Consider the following 25,443-nt stretch of genomic DNA (forward strand, 5'->3'; position numbering starts at 1 on the left):
GGAACCTGTTGTCCTGATCTACTGGTCATTGGCAGCGTAAATATGCAGAGTATGCTTCAAAAATAAGCATTATATCCCCGGTTTGGGCCAAAGAAAAGCCATGCAATTCAAGAACGTAAACACTTTGATATATAAAATCTGTCTCTAAAACCCCTTTTCACATCCAGAAGGTCATTTATAAGAAATACTATATCGATATTCAGACTCAATTTCCGCAGAACTGAAACCTCTAAAATTACAATCTGTAATAGTTCACCGATCAACACTTAGTACGTAGAGATTTGTTTTGTTTGATGACAAGCACATACCTGGAGGTCATTAAACTCCCCTCTCCTGTGATTTACAGTCATGTGTAAGGATCATAGTGTTGCTTGACAAAGATGCTCATTGTTGTGGCTCGCAGTGAGGCCTCGTGTCTTGGGGGGGGGAACACAACTTGCTGCGGCTAGATGCATCGCACAATAAAGCTCTCAGCAGGACCTTTTTCAGAGGCAGGGCCTTCCTCAACGGTCTCACCGCTCCGGCCGCATCCGCTTGCCTGGCACTGCGCTTCTCTGTTCTGTCGTACCGCAATATTTTGAAAAAACCACTCGCAAACAGAAAGACAAGAGAAAGGGAGAGGGAGAGACGGCAACAGGCAAGCCATTGTCTTGTCTTGGAATGGATTAAGAACTATTCATGTCTGATCATAAAGTATGAGCCGTGTTTTCTTGTAAGACAGTAGAGTGCTGCTGCTGCTTCATGTCAGGAAGACTCGGCTACCACTTAACCTGTTTTAAAAGTACGACATATATATAAATAATAATAATGTTATTGAGGTAGAAAACAAAGACTTTTTTGGGGGTGCACCCTACTGTCAGGTGCATCCACATCCAAGTCCTCATGGGATTTTCTTCCTATTATTATTCTATTCTATTATTTTTCTATCTATTTCTATTACTAATGGGCACAAGTTCAAAAGACATAAAGAGGATATTTCCTGCTGTCTCGGGGCTTAGAGCTAGTTCAAAGCTATCCAACTGTTGACAACAGCTGGTCTTCTCAGGATCTCTGACTTTGTCAGGCTGTATAAAGAAGCTACTTATTTTCAACACTATACATCTCCCCATGTATTGTAGTAGAAAGCTGGGCGATTTAGAAAGTATTAAGCTGCCTGGAAAGATATCAAAGCTTCTTTCTTCCATCTATGACTCTTGTTGTCTCTCTTCACTTAATTTCTTTTCCAGTCCCAGAGACAGCAGTGCCCAGAGGCAGCGTCAGTGCTCATATTTGTGATTATGTTGGCAGAGGAACAATAGTTTAGTTTAGGCAGTGCATTCCTTATTATTGACACACTGGTATGGAGAAGGATTAGCGAGCACCTTGGCTTCTGATACTGCAGTATTGGCTCATGAGCAACACCTGGGTGTATCCATGACAACAATGAACAGTGATTTCGCCACCAACTGGTTTGACAGAGAGTCTGTCGTGGTGCTTATTCAAGGAGGGTCATTTAAGAGTGTAGAAGTGGCACTTCTATTAACTCAAACTTCCCTGCTCTTGAATAAAACTCCCTCAAGATGTTTGATTTATATTTTGCACTCACAAGTGTGTGTGTGTCCTAGATATTTGGTAGAAATTGCACGGTTGAAATTGTGGTTTCTGCAGAAGGAGCTGTTCCCATTCTGACAGCCCTGATTACCTGCGTCCGGCTAGCCCACAAGTGCTCTGCGGTGAGATGGCCCGATAGCTGGGGACTGAGGCAGCATTGTTACACAGGCAGATTTCTGACGGTCTCCTCATGACCTGCTCCTCAATCTTATCTGCAGGAGCCCACAGGACCCATATCAAGCATCATGGAAAAGACTTCCAATGACATCATGGCAACAAAAAAAAAACCACAGCGCAAATAACAAATCAGGGAGCGCAGAGAACAAGTGTATTTTGAAACATTGAAATATTTTTGAATGATTCAAGTGATATTTTATTTCCTTCTTAAAAAAGTGGTGTTTGCCTGTTATTTCACATGCCGTTTGGTATTGACGTCGGGAACATGAGCTCTCCAGGAGCAGCTGCAGTCGTGTCGGGTTCAAAATGAATCCTCCTTCAAAAGCAGGTGTCGGCACTGGTTAATTACTTGCACTGGAACCGAGATGTTGATTCATTCGCCGAGCGTCTACATCCTTCCCTGAGTTGTGCACAAACCTTGAGAATGAGCAGACAGATATGACTGAGGAAAAAAAAACACAAAGTTACTGCCTGCACCTCCCAGATGTGGCAATAGTTTGCAGCATAAACTTCTTAAACTGTGTTACCAACAGGCAGTGATGTGTGCCGTTAGAGGTGATGTTGGTTTGTAGGGCTAGACGGCTGACAAATATACCATGGAAGGGGAAAAATCTTGTCAGTTTGTCGTCTACCTGAGTCACTTAGTTACCTAGCTGACTCACCGTTAGCTCACCGGATGCATATATGTTTTGCCCTGTACCCTTCTTCGTTTTGACTCTATACACCACTACAATGGTTTTGAAATGAAATGAATGAGATGTGCATTAACTGCACACTTTCAGCTTTAATTTGAGGGTATTTACATCCAAATCAGGTGAACGGTGTAGGAATTACAATACTTTCTATATGTGCCGTTCACCTGATTTGATGTAACGAAATACCCTCAAATCAAATTAAAGCTGAAAGTGTGCAGTTAAAGCATGTTGTGTAGAGCCTAACATTTAGAAAAAGTAACTTTTTGAACAGCCGTTGGAATCAGGAAAAACTGCGCTTATTGAAGCATTAAAGGGATACTTCACCGATTTGAATGTGGCTTTGTATTGCTAGAATAGCAGTAGTATCTTTTAGAAAATGTGCTTCCCTCCCTCAGTTGTAAAAAAAATCAATTTTCAAAATTTGCCCTACTGTGATGCAAAATACGTCATTTGACTCACAGTAGGGCACATTTGGATAAGGGAAAACAGATTTTTTTACAAGTCAGGGAAAAACTGAGGGAGGGAAGCACATTTTCTAAAAAGTACTACTGCTATTCTAGCAATACAAAGCCACATTCAAATCGGTGAAGTATCCCTTTAAATAATTACATTATTTTTTTCACATGTCAGTGATGTTTGCTAATCAGTTGCTTGTTTTGTTTCAAAGATAAGATAAAAAAAACTTGTCACTGTCCAAAGACGGCAACAGTGAAATAGCAACTTATTCTGCACTAAGTAAAGACACAAAGGATTAAAACACTGAAAAGGTCATGTGAGTGGGTGCCTGCTAAAAATAGCACACGGTTTGCGAAAGAATAACAAACGTGAAATGTTCTCCCTGATAGCTGAGGTATTCAGGAAACGTCTTTTCTGCTGAAAACGAGGCCTGAGTGGATTTCAGTGGAGCTGGACCTTGTTTCCTTATGAGCCTGCAGCGTGTGGTTTTGTTTGGCACTGTCCCTTGTTGACGCCGTCACCTTCCCATGCCTATTAGGTTGCTGTCCAAGAATGGGCACCGTGATGACAACCTGCATGAACAATGCCATTGGCTTCCGCTGTGTCATTGCCCACCTGATGATCACCTTCTTGCTCAACTGAAATAGTCGTAGACCATTTGAGCAGAACGATGCCCTTTGTCTGAATGCACTTCATTGTGTCACAGTATCAGTAGATGACATAAACAAAGTGTTAGGTGTTTTATCGCACTCTATTCGTCACCTCTGTGGGATTTTTTTTTTTTTCCTTCATTCACGTGTTTTCCTCTTTTCATGCAGATAAATAAGTTTGATACATACAGTGTGCACGGTTCTGTGTGCATGTGCACTCTATGTGTCCTCATCCCTGGGTGGGCAGCTCGGCACGCTGCCTCGAGTGTTGTGGTTTTAAACCATGGTGTTCTGGTGTGAGGTAGCGTGGGAAGTTTGGTGAACTTCCTGACCCGACGCATCTCCGCGGCACATCGACCCTCATCACATGACAAAGGAATGTGCCACATCTTTTGTTTTAACGTCCATGGCACTCATGAAGTTGAGAGCAATTTTGCATACTATAGAATATCACTGGCTTGGCATTTTGCCTTCCCATTCTCCCCCAGTGTTATTTCCAAACAGGATTTGCAGGCCACTCTCTCATGCATCTTTTAAATCACTTCAAGCACTGCTGAAGCCTTTTTCACCCAAAGCGGGCACCAACCTAATGGCATCATTTGGGCCTGCACACATCGAGGGAATCAACCCCTTTTTTTTTCCTGGGCTGAAGGTTTTGTGAAGAGGGGTAAACAAAAGACTGGCCCAGTGAAGCGCATCTCGGCTGGCGGGCTGAATAGAGGGGCCCCTTTCATGGCTGTTTATGAGCACCCCTCTTCAAAAACACACATACAAATCACATCCAGTTCTGCCAATGGCTGCCCTGATACAAGGATGATGGCAGAGAGGGGATGCGGCTGTAATCTCGTGGTGCCTCTCTCATTTTCATGTGTTCCAGTTGACAGATTTCCAGCAAGTGTCACCCCGATTTAACTATTGGATCCGTCAGTTTGCTTTTGTGGGTTTAATTACATGTTACATAAGAGCAAGTCCAGCACCTCGACTGAAAACATCATTAAAATGTTTCACATAGCAGATGCTGCACAGAAGGCAGAAAAACAGCTTTTGCTTTTAGCTTTTTTTCCCCAAATGTAAGATGCACTGTATGGGGTAAATAATGGATTATGTGAAAGTGACACGTTTTGCCTATCATGACAGTGCATTAGATGAAATCCCTATAGAGCTGCATTTAATAAGGGATTTTTATGTCTTGTCTTAATTGGAGGTAAAAATCCACTTTTTTTGTCAAAAGAAAATTACACTTAATTGGATCCCTTTTGTCAATCAATTATAATTATTATAATAATAAGTTGAATTCCATTAAGGATACTTCTCTCTGAATTTGGAAAGAATATAATTAATATCTATCGGTCTGCCTCCCCGTGTTCGATCAATCAATCAATCTTTATTTGTATAGCCCACAGTTTACAAAAAATAGTTTGTCTCACGGGACTTCACAGGGTTGGTAACATCCTCTGTCCTTAGACCTTCGACCAGGGTAAGGAAAAACTACCAGGGAAAAACCCTTATAACGGTAAGAAAAAAAAAATTACGTCAAGCCCAATTTATACTCCTGCGTAAAGTGCTTTATGTTGGTCACGGAGAGCCCTCTTCGTCGCCGAAGAGCCTGTTGGAGAGCCTCTCTGTCGTCTCCGACTGCATGAAATATTTTTTTTAAATGTCCATCGCTCCGTCAAGGGACAACGGAGACGGCAAGGGCTGCGATTGGTCCTCAGCCAGTCTCTGGGCAGCATCAATGTGGGCATGCGGTGGGTGCCCTGATGATTAATATGAGGTAGCACACGGCGAAGAAGTTCATCAAATTTGCCAGCCGACATTCGGAAGTACCTGAAGTGGGTTTCTTCCTCAATGTCCCTCATCGGTCCAATAAGACTGTTATATTTGCCTCTGTACATTTAGTGGACATACATACCACCTACGGACACGTCTCCTCAGTCTCTCACTTCTCCATTTTTGTGTCAAAAGTATCTGTGTTTCAATGTTATTCAGCTGCAACAACAACAACAACAACAGTCTTTCTCTCTCGGACGCCATTGCTCACTGTAGCCAGAAGCACAACAACCTTGCATAGCGACCCCTACTGATCGGGCGGGAAATTGCAGTGCGTATCCGGCACCATGATGGAGAACTATGAGGGTTTAAAGGGTCTCTGTGGTCACGCAGTTGGATAACGCAGTTGTAGAAGTACAATGTGGCCTTTAGTGTGCACTTTATAGCCTTTCCAATCTCATCTCTTTCTGTGGGTCAGGCATGGAGGTCAGAAAGCTGACAACATTTAAACAAGTTGCAAGTCCTCCCACTACGAAGTCTCTTCCTGTAGCTACCATTTCCAGTGTGTGCCATATCTTGTTCAACAGGTAGTTTTTGATGGACAGGAGGAATGCAGGCTGAGGGATTTGTTTTGTAATGGCAGTTCATTCTTTAGGTGTTCTTAAGCAAACAGAGCAGCACTATGTCCTGTTTTTACAGGTTTCACACGTCATTGTTCAAACTCTCAAACAGGCTTGTCTCCAAGAGTGCATGGAAAAGAGCAAACACGGCTCTAATGCTTCACCATTTTGACCTTCTGCTAACTTGATAAACACATAGACAAACACACATACACACCTTTTGCTAATGCACTTGAGCCAGGCAGCGCTACAGGATGTGTGCAATTAATTTTTAGTTTTACTCTTGGAATGTTGTGGTGGTTTGTTGTGCAACTGAATGAATGAAGCAACAAAGACTCCAAAGATGCTGATGCAAACCAAATTTCATTTATGAATATCACAAGCATGCAGATAGATCCACCTGATTTAACAGACACTTAATTTTCAGCTTTAATAGTTCTTCATAGACAAAAAAACAAGTCTGTGCATTGTGTGAATATCAGGAAAAAAAACATTGCCGTTAATAATGCAACACAGGTCTCATAAACACGGTGAGGGATACATCTAAGTATCATACCACTGAAGCATTTCAGGCTTCGTGTGCTGGCCCTTACTGAGTGCTACTTTAATGTGTGTGGGTCAAATCCATGGAAAAAAAAGAGAAGTGAAATCTGTGGGAAAGTTTGAAAACTCATAAAATGATGGCTTTCCAATTGCTCCCTAAATTCCAACAAAATGTATTTAAACAGTACAATGTCTAGTTTTATTAATGGCATGGAAAAACCTGGAGGAAGCATGAAGTGCTCCCTGGTTGGTGCAGAGAACTGTGTCTCTCGGGCCAACTAAGCATGTGTGAAGCAGTTAAGGGAGTCGGTGTCTGTACTTGTGCGTCTCAACTGCATTTGCCAGTTTCTCTGCCATGTCGTCCTTTTATGTCAACATAAAGGAACCAAACACCTACTGCTTGTTTCGATCCCTGTGTGATCCGCTCTAACTGTTCTTTTCTTTTCTGCCTGTTTTTTAATAAGCCCCGACGTACAAGGCATTTCTTTGTGATTGTGTAACATGATTTGAGGCAAACGGCGAGAATACGACAGAAGGAGAAAGAGAAGGGAGAGGGAGAAAAGTCTTTTTGTCTTGCCGTGTTTCATGTCCTACTGTGCGCTCATATTTCTCAGCCTGTTTCACAGTCGTGGGTAGCTGCCTTATCATTGGCCTCCTCAGCTCTCTGTCATGCACGGCCTACCTTACTCCCTCATGTGTACTGTAAACTGGCCCTAATAACCCTACACACGATTAAAGTAAACATCTTAATAACACAGCCTGCGTTGTTACAAACTCACACTGGGAAAACTGGTGGTGCTACCTCACCTCTTGATTATGGCTCACAAATAAGCCACAGACCAAGACAACCTGCATGATTATAGATTAAAATTAGATTGTCAGATTTTCTCATTTTGAAGTAATTGATGATTTTTTTTATTTTATTTCCATGTTGTAATTGTTTCTGATGAGTTTAATTTTCTTGCAGTTTATGCAGAAACAGTGAAAGTGAGGAGTGCCGGATTTGGGGATTAGGGGTTTCTCTAGAGGGTGCTGTTTACTGAGTAAAATGTGGCAGCCTGCTCGTTTCCTCCCTGCTGTTTTGACTAAATATGGATGTTTTTGCTGTCTCACAATCTCAAAGCTTTAAACGCGTCCTTTCTGGGTAAACAATTGAAATGTTGCTGTGCCCCTCTTTGATGAATTTCGCATACATATACAATACAACATATAGTAAAAGCTGATGCATCGGCTCAGAGTCAAATCTGGAGGGGAAATTAAATGATCACACACACACACACACACACACACACACACATACAAATGCCTGCAGATATTTATACAACTTTCACACATGCAACAGGAGCAAATGATGAGCTGTCAATCAAACTTCCATTGGCAGAACACTGATGGAGAGGAATGTGTCCGTAGCCATGTCACGGTTACACCTGTGCTCTCTGTGGTTTCCCGCGGCACTATTGCAGGGTGTAATCCTTAACATCACCTGTGTTTACGCTTGTGTTTTTAGTTACAGGCCTGATACTCGCATGCTTTCGAGCTTAGTTGGGACCTATGCTTCACTTGCTTTTCAGCCTGGCCCTGGGGCGTCCTCCCCAGACAGCCACACACACACACACACACACACACACACACACACACACACACACACACACACACACACACACACACACACACACAGGCTCATCCTCAACATGTATGGATAGAGTCAACAACAGAAGCTTTATACCTATGTCATACAGCATCTTGTCACCTTTGTTACAGTACAGCACACACACTCAAGCATGCATGAATAGAGACTGAAGTAAAAGGCATGATATACCTGATCAATTACATTTATTAATATTAAACTAGTGCCGTTGTTTTGTCATGTGAAAGGTAATCTATGCTCAAACTCGTTTCTAAAAATAGAAAGTCAAAAACAGCACACTTTTCCCTGTTGACCCTGGCTTGCAATCCCATAATAAGACCCTTTATGAGGAGAACATTAAGTTGTGGTTGTGTCCTTATGTACTCGCAGTATTTGAGGAGGTCTTTCATTGTTGTTTTATATGGTTAGCATTTCGTCATGAGTGACGCCTGCTGCACCGCTGAGATCATGAATGGGGTTTAGAGCGTTCCAGTGCCAGTGACTGAACTCATTTATATTTTAGTCAATATGCTAAATTTAGAGCCCGGCTACAGCCAGACACGTGTCCCAAACTCCCCGAATGACACACCTTTCGAGAAGTGACTCTTAACATCTGTTATTTTTATCCCAATCGTACTTTTTCTCGTGTTTTTCTTCTGCTTCTCCTCCTCTCTCTCCCACGCACACCTTTTTTTTTTTTTTTCGACAGAAATTCTATGAATTATGCAGCTCTGTTTTTCACTTTTAGGACTTTAACAGACTAACTCCAACCGAAGGAAGAACATGCTTCAGCTGGGTTTGTGAAAACACTCCTCTGACGTGTGTAGCAGTGGAGAACCAGTAACAGGTCCTCTGCGCTTACACACCCTCCTGAAACAGCTGCTTATTAAAAGGTCAGCTGTAATGGTGGCATTTCCACCCTTCAGAGTCAGATGGCCAATTAGATAATGGGAATCGGTTTGCCATTTTGGGGAGCAGATCGCGCCGTGACGCTGCATAAAGTTACGTCAGACAAGTTGCGAGACCAAACCAAAGACTACGTAAAGTCTACCCTGACATGGTGAAAGTGCACTGTTGAATCGCTGCGTTTCTTCGCTCTATAATTAAGTGACATTGATGAGATTCGCTCATCTGTCAACTGTTTTTTTTTCTCTCTCTCTCACCCATTATTGTCAAATGGCATTATGCTCAACTGTAAAGTGGGTCAGTGTTTTGCATCCTGGTCCTGTGGTTTGAGACTTTCAACCATTTTCCATTTGTGCCTCATAGTATTATTATTATTATGGTCTAACACCTAAATGAATCCAGCTGTACACATTTGAACATAAAAAGTTAAACAGGTATACCAATGGAATATTATACTGTCTGTATATTCAGTGTGTGAAAGTGACATCTGTCCTCTTTTTTTCACAGTGAAGGAATCCAAATTCCTGGAATGAGATGTCAAAATTCCCAGTGATATTATGGTGAGTATATACTGTAGTTTTAACACAAACCTCTGACATGTACAGCAATTAGTGATCCACAGGGTGGATCCACAAGGTTTTTGGTTCAGAAGTATTGTGCTGAAACCATCTGTCTTACAAAATGGGCCCATGTCAAAAGAGTTTTGCAGTGTTAGTGTGGTTCAGGCTTATAAAACCCACGTTTTACTGTGGGCACAGCTATTAACCAAGTTTAATATGAGGAATTCAAACCGAACTCTCAGGGTTATATTTGTTGAGGCGTATTTAAGAGAACGTTTTCATTTCCAAACTGGCATCCAAGCACAAATCATTTAAATACACTTCTTACCAAAGCCATGTCCATCAATAATGTTGTGTGACTGTGCTGGAGCCTGTGGTACCCAGTGTACTGACTGCTCTCCCACATCCAATCACCTTCTCCCTGCATCCCCCCTCCCCAATAGAGCCCCAAGTCTTCTTCTTTTCGCTAGGCCACCCTCTCCCATCCAGTGTGTGCCTGTCACCTCAGGGTGATGCCCCCTCTCTCAGACGCTCGGAGACCTTTTGACTCCACAGCACTCCGTGTTTGCCCAATCATTTGGGAGCCGGATACGGGGATGAATTGTTAACTACAGCAGGTCAGCCTGTGCCCCACAACCCCCCCGCCGGCCCCCAACCTGCTGTTGACTCATCTCCATGGCAAAGTACAGGAATTTGTTTTCTCTCACGCGGCCACTGCCAGCCCAGTTCCACCTCTCCCCCCTTTTCTCTACATCTTCTCTGCCTATGAGCATCCAGTCTGCAGGCAGCGGGGGGGGGGGGGGGGGGGGGAGTCACATGGTCAGGAAGTGCAGAGGGTGCGTCCCATTGAGTGGAGCAGTGTTGTCGTTGAAGATTTGCTTCTTCTTTTTTTTTCTCTGCTGGGAATCCTGGCCTTTAGGGAAAAAGTGTGCGATGATGTTTGTTTTGTAGAAAAGTGAGTAAGCAATGATCAGTGATTTCCTGACACACAACCAGTCAGTTGCGTTTAAAGATTGTCACAAGATTTTTTGATGGCACTACACCGTTGTTTTTAAGCCTAGACGTACAGTACATGTGGTTTGTGATGGCCGTCTTTTGATAAGATGTAACCTGCTTAAATCCACCTACTGCAGCCATTGTGATGAGTTTCAATTCATTTCATTAAATCTATTAATTTTTGTTGCGCAATGACTTAGAAAAACCTTGTTTGTTCTTCTTCTTCTTTATACTGTACATGGTAGTTTACAGTATGTGCTTGTCCATTCTTCATCCTGTACAGTCCAAAGAGACAGTGACAGTGATTTTTGTTGTGAAACATTCTGCTCGTCTTTCTGAAATAGGGATTGTCTTTGTTTTTCTTAGGAAATCTGGTTTCATCTTTATGCTAACACGGTTTTGTGCTGCTCTAATTCTCATCATTGTCTCCACATATCGACAAGCTCAAGCGTGCGCGTGTGTGTGTGTGTGTTTGCCTCCACATGCATTATTAGCTTAGGGCAGGTGAGTGTTTGCCTACCTGTCTCCCTTTATGAGGTGAGTGTTTGCCCAAGGAATGCGCTGCGTCCGATTTGTCATTGACTCTTATTGTTTAGCTCATCCAACTGGTGCCTTGAGGTTGAGTTGAGCTGTGCCCTGGCATGTGAAAAATATGTGCGTTCCTCTCTTTTTTTTTTTCCTCTTGTTCTTGGATGAAAATTTGACTTGACGGTTAAGTGTTTATGGTGGTGAAATTAATTAAGAGTGAAAATGGGACGAGTCCAAAGGAGAAAAGTGAATCATTCAGCGTCATGATCAAGTTGAATGTCACCCCTTTTAGAGGAATTACACACGTTCTGATCAAATCCTTAAAGATCCCATATTATACCCTATTTCTCCAAGTTAACCTAGTTCCCTGGTGTCCTAATGAACATGTCTGTGACATGCTTTGGTCAAAATACCATAACGATGAAGCACTATAGCAGTTCAATCACCCTGCCGAATCAGCCCTGTTCAGAACGCTTTGTTTAGTAGTATCTATTAAAAAAAAAAAAAAAAAAAAAAAGCGAAACTTCAGGGACAGGAAATGACATCAGCCATAGAGGCTACTGGGAGCATTTAGCATTTGGAAAAGTGATCATTTGCAGGCTCTAGCAGGCACATTGTCGTCATATATAACATGTATCCACTGGACAGATAAATCCTCTGAGGCTGGGAGTTTGTGTAGAACTCTGTGCTGCACTGTGGAGCCAAGAATAGAACTTTTGGACTTTCTTGTTTTCGGATGCCGCTGCCCTCACCAGCACTCTCGCGTGTTTTACGGACAAAGCGGTGCTCCGCGAGACAACGATTCCAGGAATTTAGTGCATTGTGACGTCCCAGGGAGTACGGAAGTCAACATTGCATGATTTATCTCATATCTCACATGTACTTAGACAGAGGAGGACCACAAACACGAGTGAGTCATCTTTTTACACACTTTGCCGACTGATAGGACCTCCGGAGTATAAAATGGGCCTGATTCATTGGTTTGTGATGAACATTTATTTATTTCTAAGCAGCATATTCAAAGTCACCATCTTAATTTAGAGGTCAGAATAAACTGACATAACTGAGTGGACTTCACCATGGTAAATGGTCCATATTTAAGTAGGGCTATTCACCATTTCACTCCCCAGACGAGCCAGGGATCGAACTGTCGACTTTCTGGTTAAAAGACGACCCACTTTACTTTGAGCTACAGCTGGCCTATGTGTGTGTGTGTGTGTGTGTGTGTGTGTGTGTGTGTGTGTGTATGTATATATATATATATATATGACCCTGATGAGCTGGATTTGTGGTAATGAGGAAAGTTTAGCGCACTAATCCCTCCCACTGCACTTGAGTGGTTAAAAGAGCTATCACAAGTTACCTATGCAGCTTCCTATGCTTGGTTATTTCCAGAAATATTTAAATATTTAAACATCATTAAAGGGCAGTATTTTTGTTTTGTTTAGTCACTATTTCTGTGGACATCTGTGTACAAAGGTGCATAATATGCATGTGTGAATGTACAAGTACATCAGAGTTTTGCGTGTTTGTGTGGCTGTCATCCTGTGCCACCATCTGGGTGGTCCTCATGGCTGGTAATCCCCCCCCGTCCCATAAATCAGTGTTAGGACTTGGGCCGGGAGCTGATGCTGTGTGACCACTGGAGCGAACGGCTTGAGTCACTAAGCCGAGACCCCGACCACTGCCCTGCCCTGGCCCGGCCACACGTCAGCTCTCCACACCACCTTTAAAATAACTTGTCACGCATGGCTAACTTTGGGAAACGGCCTTAGCTCCAGCTACACATGAGCCACCACCAGTATAAGCAGCAGTAGAAATAGAGGGCAACCCCATACAGTTTCGTGATTTATAACGTGGGTGGTTCGTGCCAAAGCTCTCCCTAGGTTTTCAAAACAAAAAACAAAATATTTTTCTTTTTCCAATTTTCAAATATTACAGAAATGTATTTGCTAATAACACAATTTGTTTGTTTTGACTCACATCTAACAACCCGGAGTGACTATTGATAGCCTCTCAGAGAGCTGCACTGAGCTCAAATGTTTGTCTGACTGAAAGTGCTAAGATTAAAGCCATATCACTGTCTTTGTAGGGACTACACTTCTCTGTGAGAATGAGGAGTGAGGATGAAGGCTTGTCCAAGCTGTCTGGCGTGCATACAGCTCTCCGCTGAGCTTTTATCTAGGGAGATTGTTTGCAGCTCTGTCCAGACCCAGCTCCCAGGAAGTGCACAGTCCTGAGACCTGTGGCATTAATAAAGATAATGCTGTTTGGAATAATAACAGCCAATTCTGTCCAATAGAGGAGAGTGACAATATACACAAGTGAAGAGGGAATACAAAAGATATAAAGATGAAAGGCTGTCCTGTAGGAACTGATGGAACCTATATCAACATGTTCACACACAGACAGTACTAAGTGGAACTCGATTTTGACCTTTGGGTGCCGTGATGCATAAATGCAATTTGTTCTTTTGTCTGCCAAGATCACAGAGGGAGGGCTGTGACTTGTATTTCTTTTTATTCTTCCTCATTTTTTTTTCCTCTTGAACCCCCCCCTTTTCATTCTCTCTTTTCTTTTCCCCCCATTGCCTCCAGTGAGTGCAATTTAGTTTGATGAGCAGGTGGTCTTTTTTTGAATCTCACAGTGCTTTTGGCTCCCACCTCTGGCGTGTGGGGCTTCCACTTGGAGTCAGTCATGTAGGCCAGGATTAGAAGGGTGGAGGAGAAAGAGGAGGAGGTCCAGTAAGAGTCTTGGTACTGGCGACCTCAACACCCTGCAGTCGGAGCCATGCAGAGAGCAGACTGAAAGAGTTATTTTCTTGCTAAAGCTCTCAGCTGCACCCCAGATGGCTTTTGTGCTGGCCAGGGACACAGGGACAGGGTTAAAGCAACAGAGTCATTCAAGCTTGGTGAGTCTCTGGACTTAGCAGGTAAAACACTGTGGGCCAGACAGACAGAGAAGGAAAAGTGTTGCTGTCTCGGTAACTTGATTCTGAGCAATGTACGGAAGCACAATAGGTGGATTAGACCAGGGGAAATACTTTCTTTTTTTTCTCTTTTTTTGCATACTTATACACATAATTATAGATAATGAGATTAATGGCTCAAAACATACGTCTAAATGAAGTCTTGGAAGATTGTTTTATCATCTTTTATCTTTTATTTGATCAGTAGCCCTTTCTTATATGCAGTATTTCCCCTTTCCACTGCCTTACCTTTGGTCTCAGTTTCATCACATGCACTGTTAATTAACCAACCTTGTTACTACTCAGGTCATTTATGGCTCATCACATTATCTATCCGCCATTACTCTGCAGTGATCGCCATGGCGATGCCGAGACAAGCAATCAATATTTGTCAATAATGCCAAACAGCAGTGCTGCTCTGCTGCCCTTTACAGGTCGACCTCTGGTTTGTGAGGATATTTATTAGCATTAGTGAGGTCAGCTAGGAACATATGAAACAACTGATAGCGGTAAATGATTTTAAAAATTTGAAAATGAATGAATGAACACTGTCCCATGTACAGTACTTTAATGCCATTGTATTTATTTAACTCCCCGCAGAAAAAGTGCTTTTATAGTTAGCCTGGGTATGAAATTAAAATGTACAGTATGTCATTCAAACTCAGATAGTGATCGCACAGATGGATGTAGATAACAAGTTTGCTGCGTCAATGTGAATAACAACAAAATGGCCTTTTCAGTCAGAATGTTAGGCTATGGTCTATGAGGTCTGAGCTCTAAATCAATTTTGGGAGACGTGATTTGTTGTTTTGCTCTGTTTGCCATTTCTGGGTTTGTCCCCAAGTGATTTCCATGGAGGTTTGACAAGTGACCGCTTCTATTTGCACTGATAAACAGCAGGGATTGGATCCAGACCCTGTTGTGCTCTAGCCGGAGCCTGGGGGCTTGTAACCACACGGATGAATGTGAGTCATTTGTTTACTGGTGATATATACCTACTCCTAATCCCTGGCGAGATTAGCCTTGATGTGTTCCTCGTCCAACCATTTTTTTTTTGTCCGTTATGTGCTCACATTCATGTGATTGTAGTCACATGATTCAATGTTAATGTATAATAGGATGTTTGCAGTCAAGTGACTTCCACAGACATCTGCTATAACTGCGTCCTATGTGATGCTGTGACCATTTCATCCCATGCCAGGGCATCATGTGCTGTGGCTGAGCTTCAGGCATGTACTTTTTTTTAAGGAGAACCTCTAATAAACCCTGTAGGAACCAAGATAATGTGACACTGAATGTACATGTAGCATCTTTGGAATTTATATCATGGAAAAAGAGAGTGGGGCTAATGCGTTATGTCCCATGTGTCATGCATCTATTGACCAAGAGTCACCTGGATCAGACGGATGGACCAGGGTTCACTGAGCACAGCTATCAGGTTCAGGATGACCTTTTAAAGAGCTGATTCTGAGCAGTAACTAAATTTGTTTCCAGTTAAAAAAGAGAAAACAAGTACACACATGCTCATTAACATGCCATACTCCTTTTCCCCCGCACAGTGTTTTTGTGGGTGAGAAAGTCACACAAATCGGCAACAAACACTGAGTTTCTGCTCTCCACTCATGCTCCCCACTTCCTCCCACAAACACAGACAGAAGCAGATACACCAACTCTGTAAGACTGACAGAAGTATAGCATGTAATTATCTATGTTTATGTGTGTGGGCTCTGAGGCCAAAAGGTTAAGAATGACAGTTTGCAATTTTTTGGAATGCCTGACTTCAGCTCGTCTGGGTGAGAATCCCATCACACTGGGTGGAGCAGTTTCAAGTCATTTAGGTCACATCCAAATTAAGTCGCATGTCATGATGCAAGTAAATGGCCTAGTCTTTTATTTTTTTTTCATTCCCAGACTGACTTGAAATTTTAAAATATCCAAAGACCAGTGCATCTTAAGGTGTCAAATTAGAACTAAGTGGACTTCATGAAGGGTCATGAAGGGTGCAATGAATTGCCTCTTGGATGAGAGGTGAAAATCTTCAAGAATCAACAACCAAATCCAGTCCAATTGCTCCTGATTTAGAGCCTTTGGATAACTGTAACCTGCATGAATGACAATCAATTTCCCGTTGGCCTAATATTTTAGTATCCAATGTGATTTTTATCAGCTTGAAAGGTGACTTCTTTAGTTTCCTAGTCTAAGTCATGTTGTTTGTTCAAGTGCTCAGTAGAAACACTTATACTGAGTGAGACTGACAGGTCGAATGTTCAACGGCTCCCTCTTCAGCCATTCTGACCCTGCACAGAAAGAGGTTTTACTCACTGCACATGGAAGCTCTCCTGCTGAATCGGTCACAGCTGAGCTTCACGGGGTGTTGGTTAATTGGCAGTTTTTGGTATGTGCAGATATGCTCCACTATGCATATCTTCCTCAATGTCCCTTGCACTATTTGCCTTTATTAAGTGTCCTTTAATTGGCTGCACAGTCACAGTCTTGTGCTTTAACTCTCCCATGTGGTATGTGATTGTGGCATATTTGACCCCATGGCCCAGGAGTGAATTTGGCAGCCAAAGCAACATTACAATTAGACATTTTGTTCTTACTTAGGTTTTCAAGTCGAACCCTGCATTCTCCCTTTTTGCCCTATCTCTTGTTTCAACACCTTTTCATAATCCTTACCAATCATGTGTTTGTATGATTCTCTGCCAGCGTTAGTCAGGCACTTCTGTCAACATGGCAAAATGCCTCAGGCCCAAATAATAGATTCAAACCCAGTCTTTCGTCTGTCGTGATCAGATCAAGTGGGCAGTACAGGTGTGTTTGCTTAAGATGCATTAAAACCACATTAGATCCAGTCACTCAGGCCACATCCAAAAGTGGGTTGGGCACACATTTGTGTTTTTAAACGGAATTGTTTCCTTAGCCACAATGAAGATCTACCTACTGAGCTGATCTCCTCGGACGCATTCCATTTTAACAAAGAAAGTGTAAACATATTTTCGGTTCAAGTGTTTCTATGTTGATTTCGCTGTGGCCAACATCACAATCAACGTCGTCTGTCAAATTTAATTTTCTTAATCTTTTTAATGTTTTGTTTTGTTTTTTTTTTAAGATGAGCACATTGCATTGATTCACTCATCCTTTCCCTCCATCTCGATCCTGTCCTGATGTGAAGTGACATAGAGCCGTCCACTAGTAATAAGATCACCCAAGATGACAGGACCAGTAGGGTCTAGAAGGCCCTGATTCAGATCTGGCTTCTCCCTGCACAGTAGTCACTTCCAACTAGGCTACATCAGCAGTACTGAACCTGAAAGTACTGTGATCCCACCGTGGGGTGCATGGCTATGGCATCGGCTGTGCTACACTTTAATCCCCTTCCCTTTTAACCGCGATGGGAAACATGTGTTTACTCTGTGTAGGGCACAGGCCCACCATGGGAGAGGCTGTTTACCTTCATTCTAAAACTAACATTTCACAGCTTCTGTGACCACTCCTGGTCACTTCTTGTATAGGGATAAACATACCATAGATCAAACCAGGTAAACAAGATGATTTATCACTGCTGCTGCTGCTAAAGAGACCCGTCTCCTCACTTCTCACCTTGTAAAATTCAGTACACAAATTAGGCCTTTTTCCACAGCATGGTGTTTGAGTAGGGTTGAGCTGTGTTATTTAATCGCTGTTTTTGTGTAACTTTAATATCCTCTTAAAGGAGGTTTGGGTCAGCATATGAAACTGATGATTTCACTCTCTATTCCTTGATGTAAGAATTAAGCAAAACTGTGAGCTGAAACTTAAAACTATTTCCTAAACCAACATAACCCCTCATGTGGAGTATATGCTCTTGCTTCAGATTTTCAACACGCAAAACGAAAGTCTAAGCTCACAGTTGTTGCAGTTTTAGCTATGAGAGCTATATTGTTTTGAGATAGGGAACTATAACAGAGACATGCTCTGACATAAAAGAGGAACCAGGAGCCATATGCAAATTCAGTGGACAGGAATTGCACTCGATGAAGGCTCCACTATGATATGATTTAAAAAAAAAAGAGAGAGAAGAAGTTTCAATTACTTACACTTTAATGAGTGTAAATGCAATGGAAAGCTGAACATGGAATTATTTAAAAATGGGCTAGTCTTTTTCTTAAATTAGTGTTGTATTGCCACATGTTACCTTCAAGGGCTATGTATCATGTTGTCCTATAAATAAATACAGGATCAGTCCACATAGGATCTGCCAGCATTGCAATTATTTACTGTCACAAATTGTAATCCACAACAAGAGAAGCAGAGCGTCCAAACTAAATAAATAAATAAAATGACAAAAATTTGGTCATTTGTTGGATTAAGAAGAACCTGCTTTTCAAACCCTCAATTTTTTTTGAGCGTTCCTTTAAGGCACAGTGATGTAACTTAGACAAGTGTTTGCATGTATGTTTACCTGCAAATTCTAAATCTAAACACTTGGTTGGCTTTCGAAAATGGTTCCCAGTAATGTTAATAAAAACCAAGGCCTATAAAACCTCCAAAATAGAGCAATTGTTTCTCGTCCATTGCTTTGCAAATAACTAATCTCTGGCCTTGGTGACCACTTCCCAACACTTGGCTGGTGGTGCTGTTTATCAGATCCTGGCCTCCGCAGGTGTGGGAGGTGATCTGAGGGATGAGTGAGCTCTTCCTGGGGTAACAGTAGCCTCAGCCAGCCTCCCTTGTTGACTTGCCTAAATCTGCCCTTTGCTGTCGTCTTATCTGAGCATTCAATGCAATCTAACCCAGGGCTCAGTCCCCCTGGTTCTCCATTCCCCTCGCTGCTGGTCTCCATCACTGGTCTTCTCAGATGTCACTGTGAAGGGAAAATGACCGGCTTGAGTTGAACTTGAGTTGGGCTGACTGACAGAATCCTGACACCCCATTGTAGCCTCAACTATCTCAGCTTCCTGCCACCCACAACTTCCCACACTCTGACTTCCGTGGGTTCAAGGGCAAAAGGACCACAGACAGTAAGCTACATAGCTAACTTTAATGTAATAAACACTGCGTTTGCAGCAGTTGTTTTTCCCAGATTCACTAGAGAAGTAATTCAAATTTCCTGAAAAAGCTGTAAAGACAAATGTGATTTTGTTGTTGGTTCGGGCCAGAGGGAACTGCTGATGTAGTTGAAGGGCTTTCTGATTAGCAGACTTAATGTAGATCCTGTAGGGACTGAGACTTGTACTTGCTCCAACTGTCTGGGTATGATTAAGCAGACCAGTCCACCACCAGCCAGCCAACAAGCTGCTTTTTGCACTATGACTTAAAACGAAACAGTTGGAGCAATAGCCGCTAATCTGATCAGTAAATCTTAAATGTGCAAAGACGTCAAGTGTCCAGCACCACAGAAGCACACACTAGGAAAATACATCCAGTATCCTACGTGTTCCATCCTACTGGTTTATTCAACTGTTGATTTATTTGCTTACTTGATCATTAAAAAAAAAAATGAACCCAAGAAAATTAGGTTAGAATTGAAGTACAACAACAAAGGTTCCTTGATCCCCTGTTTTAATACATCAGTATTTGGTAAACCTGAATATGACGAATCATTTGCAAATCATCTATCATTTGCATTTCTGCCAAACACATTATAAACGTGTTTCCACATGTGCTCATTCCATAGCAGAGCTGCCAAACAGCAGTCGAGCGCTGCTGAAAGGAGGCTTATCACAGCCCCCTATGATTTTCTTTGACATAGACCTGGCTTTGTTTTGATCTATTCAAGGGAATCTGTGGCCTTAGATGCACTTGTTTTGATCCACCGTGTCCTCCATAGCCAATGTATATCATTTCTTTACACTGCAAGTCCTGTAAGTTTAAAGAAGCGAATTCTGAACTCTTGTTTCTGGGCCTGGCTTATTCTAGCACGTTGCTTACATTCGCAAAGACTGCAAGGTTTGTGGGGCAAAATCTGATTAAGCTGTGTGTGTGTGTGTGTGTGTGTGTGTGTGTGTTACGCAGACCTGAGGCCCAAGCTTTGAATGTGTGTGTGGACTTGCAGACCTCACCTCAGAGATGTAATCTGATTTGCAGAAGGGAATGGGTCATTTCACATGACTGGTTTAAAGGACCACTGGCGCAAGGTTGTGCCAGTGCCCCGGGTGCATGTGTGTGTTTGTGTGAGTTAGCATGCATGTGTGTACATTATTTATTTGTTTCCACTATGTGAGCTGCAGAAATTTGAGCATTTGTTTGTGTAGGCTGCTAAACAGTAGAAATAGGAAGGTGCTGAAGTTTGTTGTATGGTTGAAGAACGCAAAATGGCGCATTTATTCACTTCTTGGATGAATTTAAATTAGATTTATTTGGGACAGATTACATGTAAAATATGGCCTTTTCTAATTAAGAGCCGATTACAAATCTGTAAAAAGTACAGCTCTGCTTCAGACACCGATGTAAGGTTCGTATGCAACATGGTGTTTACCGATCTCATATAATCAGAGCATTATTTTTGAACTAATGGACCAACAGAAATTATATCAAATAATTGAAATCATCCTATATTTTCAGCCTTCTTAAGAGGACGACTGGGATCAAATCCTCTGAAAGCTTTGCCTATGAATCCTCCGGGGTTTTTTGAAACACAGTTTGTTGATGTTTTTTGGGGTGGAGATTCTCAGTTGTTTTTCAGAACTGGATGTGGTCCATCATGTGATTTTCATTGGTAAGTGGCTGGAGGAGACAACCTCAGCAAGAGCAAGTGGGTGTGCATGTGTGTGTGTTTGTGTTGCATCTGGCCCTGTTAATAAATGCAGGTTGTTTTCCATCTGGTGGTCATCAGTCAGGGTCATGACTTAGAGTTTGCAGCCGTGCGTGTTGCTCGTCTGTGTACATGCTTGTTTACCTGTGAGCATGTACAGAGCTTGTGACTCTTGCACATGCTCTCTCACAGTCACATGTCTGTCTTTTCCGAGAGGTACAGATGTGCGTTAGTGGTGTTTGTGTCTGTGTGTTTTTACTCTCCCGTGTGTGGAAAGCTCATAAGCAGGACGATGCAGCAGGCAGGAAGCTCTGATCCCATCAGGCGTGTCAGCAGGGGCAGTTTTTCATAAGTTCGTAATCTCACCACACAAAGGGTTGTCCAATATTAGAGCGAGCCCCTACCCCAGGTCTAATCAAGACCTGACCGACCCTTCTCCTGGCCTACCAATCCCGTAAACATTACCTCATCTGGAGGCTAAGCCTTAGCCACATGCCGCCCCAGCCTGCTGGTGTACATGATAACTCACTTAGCTCAGTACGATGGTTGGCATGAATGGAATATGAGAAGGGATATAAAAGAAATGGGCCCAGCATACAACTACCTATGGTGCCGGGTGCCAGGGAAAGGTATTTTAAAAGGGAGAGGAAAGAAAGAATTATTTTACCATGTCCTCCAGAAACTCTGGGAAGCAATTTGCTGGTATTCAGTTTCTCTCCCCGCCGTCCTGTTATTGCTGTTTTTCCCTCAACTCTTGGAGCTCTCAACCTGAAAGGAGGTTCTTAAGTTCAGGCTTTGTGTCACTCGGAAACAGTGCATTTGTTTCCAGGGTAACAGGTCTGGGATAGTGAAACTCAAGGGCTGACAGCACCTTTGTCTGTGATTGGATTAGGAGGGACCTGAGCTGTCAGTGGTCCAGAGAGCACAACTTCATTGGCATATTTGTATGAAGAAACATACGCGTTTTCCTGGTACAATAACCACCTAAACCTGTTGACCTTATAAAATAAATCCAATACACCAAGTAATTTTAAATTAAGTACATTGGAAAAGCCACTTTGATTCCTTCCATTCTCCTGAACTGCCAGGTGCTGTGGTGCTCCACTGAAACCTTAGATTTACATAAAACTGATTTAGGGTTTTCTATGTCGCTACTCCAGTTTTGACTCTTTAAATGTTCGGTGAAGATACTGGAGAGGGTCTGAGTCATGTGGATCGTTATAAAACCAGTTTTCAGGAAAGATCCTTAAAAATAATGCAACGAGACGGTAGTCGAGGTAACCGAGTGCTACCTTAGTCTGAGCAAAAGGACACGGTGGAGCCGTACAAGTTTGTGTCTCTGCATCTGCATTTGCACAGCTAGAAAAAGAAATACAAACAAGGTGCCAAGGAAATTGTCCACAGCAAAGCGTCCATACACCATACAGCCATTGTGGTCTTCCCTCCCCCAAAATCAAGAATTCCCAGATCTTTTTAAATGTGGAATGTTTACCCGTTATCATAAACGTGCATTTTTCCAGGTTGACAATGCAGCTTGCCAGGCTTGTAAAACGTCATATGGCCATTTACAGAAATAAAGAAAATGGATTTCAAATCACTGCACTCTGAACTTAAATGAACCTTTTTCTCGCATGAAGGTATCAGAGTGTTTAAAGCAGGGTTAGGCAGAACTAGACAACATTTAAATGTGATCCTCCCTTTCAACACTTACATGAACGTCTCTCTGAGATATTTCATTTCTGCACCCTTTATCTTTTACAGATGATCTCAGATGAGCACCAAGAAGAGGCTGACTGATGGAAACCAGATCTCATGAAATTCAACAGGTAGGGATGACTCTGGTTTTTTTGTTTGATCTTCATTCAGAGGAATATTTGATGCTCATCGTTCAGTTTCATTATGAACACTGACAGTTGCTATAAATACGCAGAACTTGGTCCTTTCACTCATCAGACAGAGTTGGCAGTGGTAGTTCACATGTTCAAGAGACATGATGGGGGTAGTTGGCTACTGGCTTAATGCTCATGTTATTTTTTTTTTTCCTTTTAATTTTGTAACTCAAGTCATGACAGTGCAGTAAAGAATGTAGCTGCACAGAGATATCACTTCAAACACTGCTTTTCTCAGGTGCCTCAGATCCTTTCAGTGGAATTGAATGAAGATATGCTTTGATGGCCCACCACAGAGTCGGTAACCTTCAAAGAAACCTGTTGATGGGCTTGTGCTCACCAGCCAATGGACTGAATGAGTTGTACTGTATGCATGGCCCTGTCAGGGTAGCTGTGGGTGTTCTCAGTGGAGGTCAAACTTGCTTGACCCTAACATTAGTATTTTTTTAAATTATTATTTTATATATAGATTTTCTTTTTTAAATCTCACTAAATGAAGCGGGGCTGTGTGTTTGTGGATGACGAGAAGCCAACAGACAGGTACAGTAGATGTGCTGATGAAGGAGGGGAGATAGGGGACAGACTCGGTCACAGCCTCAGGCACAGACAGACGTACGCGGGCAGGCTGACGCTGCGAGGCAGGTTGGGGCCTGGTTCTGTTTGCTGATGCTGCTCTTTTGGCTCCGTTCCACGATGAGGCATAGGAGTGAAACGTGGGAAGGGAAAACCCAGAGTAGAGGCCATAAGAGAGGTCAGGTAAAGAGAAGACAGTCGAGTAGTGAAGCGGCGATAACGAAACAAATGGAATGAGTAGAACATACCATTTTAAATAAAATGCTAGAGCATTGTTCTACCAGGCGAGCCCGACATAGACAATGATGTGTGAGGCCTAAGGGTAAAGGAGAGAGAAGCAGGAGAGGTCATATCCGGTTTTCTGGTGGAACATGACTTCTTGCAGCTCAGAGGTGCAGACAGGCAGAGAGAAGATTAGAAACATTGATGGATGACTACTTTGACATGCTGTTCCCTCCCCGGGCATAGAATGGGCAGGATGGGCCGGTCTGGTGACTTTGCTGCCTTGACAACCACAGGACTGTGTGTGGATGGTGTGTGGGTGCAGACGACATTATGTCATTATGTGGGAGTGTGCATGCACAAGCACAGGTAAAGCGAAGCAGAAGTTGACAAGAGGCCACCTGCCTGCATTACCTCACCCTGGGATGTTCTTGCATTGTTGTGCAAAAGCAGATGTTATACGTTGATTAAGACTGCGCTCAGAAGACAACGTATTCATCCAGCTGCTGTTGCGGATATAAATCAGTTTTGCAATCTTCCTCCTCATCTGTTCACACACATGTTCTACACAAACATGATATTTATTTTTTTCTTTCATCATTGGGTTCAGACAGCTTTTTGTGATTAGGGTTTTTTTGGGAGGCAGATTACGCAGCGCTAAAGTGACATCTTATTTCTGGTATTGGACTTAAAAATAATCATTTCCACTGCACAGTGTGCAGGCCTGGTGATTTGTATCCACATCGCTCGGAGCAAAACACATCCTGGATTTTGTCACCACATTTAATGTGATAATTTCAGCTGTGGATGAGGCTCTGGGTGGTTCTTCTGTAACATCTTTACCAGTTTGAACTCCCTAGCTCCTTTTGTGTGCAAGGCTTGTGATGCTAATGGACTCAATTTAGGATTGAAATGTGTTGTATGTTGATCACTGGTTGAATCTCTGGTTATTTAAGGTAATTGTTACCTGTAATATTTAGAAAGGAAACACTCTAATTTCTTTATAATGTGTATGAGAAACATATTTCAATGTCAAAATAGTAAGTGGTTGTTTGGCCTCAGTCAGTCATTAGTTTCTGTATTATGTTTCTAGGATCATACTAAATCCTGGCTTTGGACGGCAGACCAGCATCCCCTGCAGCAGATGTTTGCCCCTGGCGTGGCTGCTGACAACATCACTGACAACCTTGCACCAGCAGCTTGGACTTGGAGAAGTTCTGGTATAAACTCAGAAGGACAGCAGAGGGTATTCTGCCGCTCGGACATTAGTCAGTCCCATTTGTGGAGATGCATGATAGGAATAGGGATAGGTAATGGATCTACATATTATGAGACTTCTTCTAAATGGAACTCGGATTAATATTTCCAATTTTCCAACAGCCATTGCTTTTTCACACTGTCGTTCATACAAGGTACTGTCGTTGTGACATTTACTGTGTTATTCTGGGACAAGTATCAACAAGTGCTGGAACTGTAAATGGAAAATAATCAGACGGTACTTTCCTGTTTTCAGACTATATTTGCAAAGTGCCCTTTTGCTTACACCAAAGCAGGCGCACAGAAAGTTTATCTTGCGAAAAGAACAATAAATATCTCCTGTGGTGTAAAACAAATTGATACTCTTTCAACCAAGATTCCTCAGATGCATTACTGCACCTTAATCATCTGACGTCTTCTAATGACAATCACAAAGAACCCATTATCATCGCAGTGTCAATGAATGCAAACCAAAAGCTCTCCTACCAACACTGCATTTCAATGTGACACATTGACACTCTGTGTGTGGTTAATGATCCTGTCAGTATGCTTATTTTGATGATGATTTATTGCTCCTCAACTCTTGTGTCTTTGAAATGCTATGTGCAGAAATAAAAACACAATATCTAACCCACTGTTTGTTTTGTTATTGCAGCTGCATCTCTATGAGATTAATAACT

At 42.4% G+C, this 25,443-nt stretch overlaps 1 long non-coding RNA gene across 1 annotated transcript in view; it reads left to right on the forward strand.

The window, feature by feature from the left end:
• Positions 1 to 25,240, forward strand: part of LOC310932606 — a 48,114-nt gene extending 22,874 nt beyond the window's left edge. The window contains exons 2-4 of the long non-coding RNA XR_014592940.1: positions 9,542 to 9,594; positions 22,584 to 22,648; positions 24,600 to 25,240. This is a non-coding gene — a long non-coding RNA (uncharacterized lncRNA). The remainder of the gene's footprint in view (positions 1 to 9,541; positions 9,595 to 22,583; positions 22,649 to 24,599) is intronic.
• Positions 25,241 to 25,443: the final 203 nt, after the last annotated feature.

Source organism: Microchirus variegatus, assembly GCF_963457635.1.
Source record: "Microchirus variegatus genome assembly, chromosome: 10".
NCBI lineage: Eukaryota > Metazoa > Chordata > Actinopteri > Pleuronectiformes > Soleidae > Microchirus > Microchirus variegatus.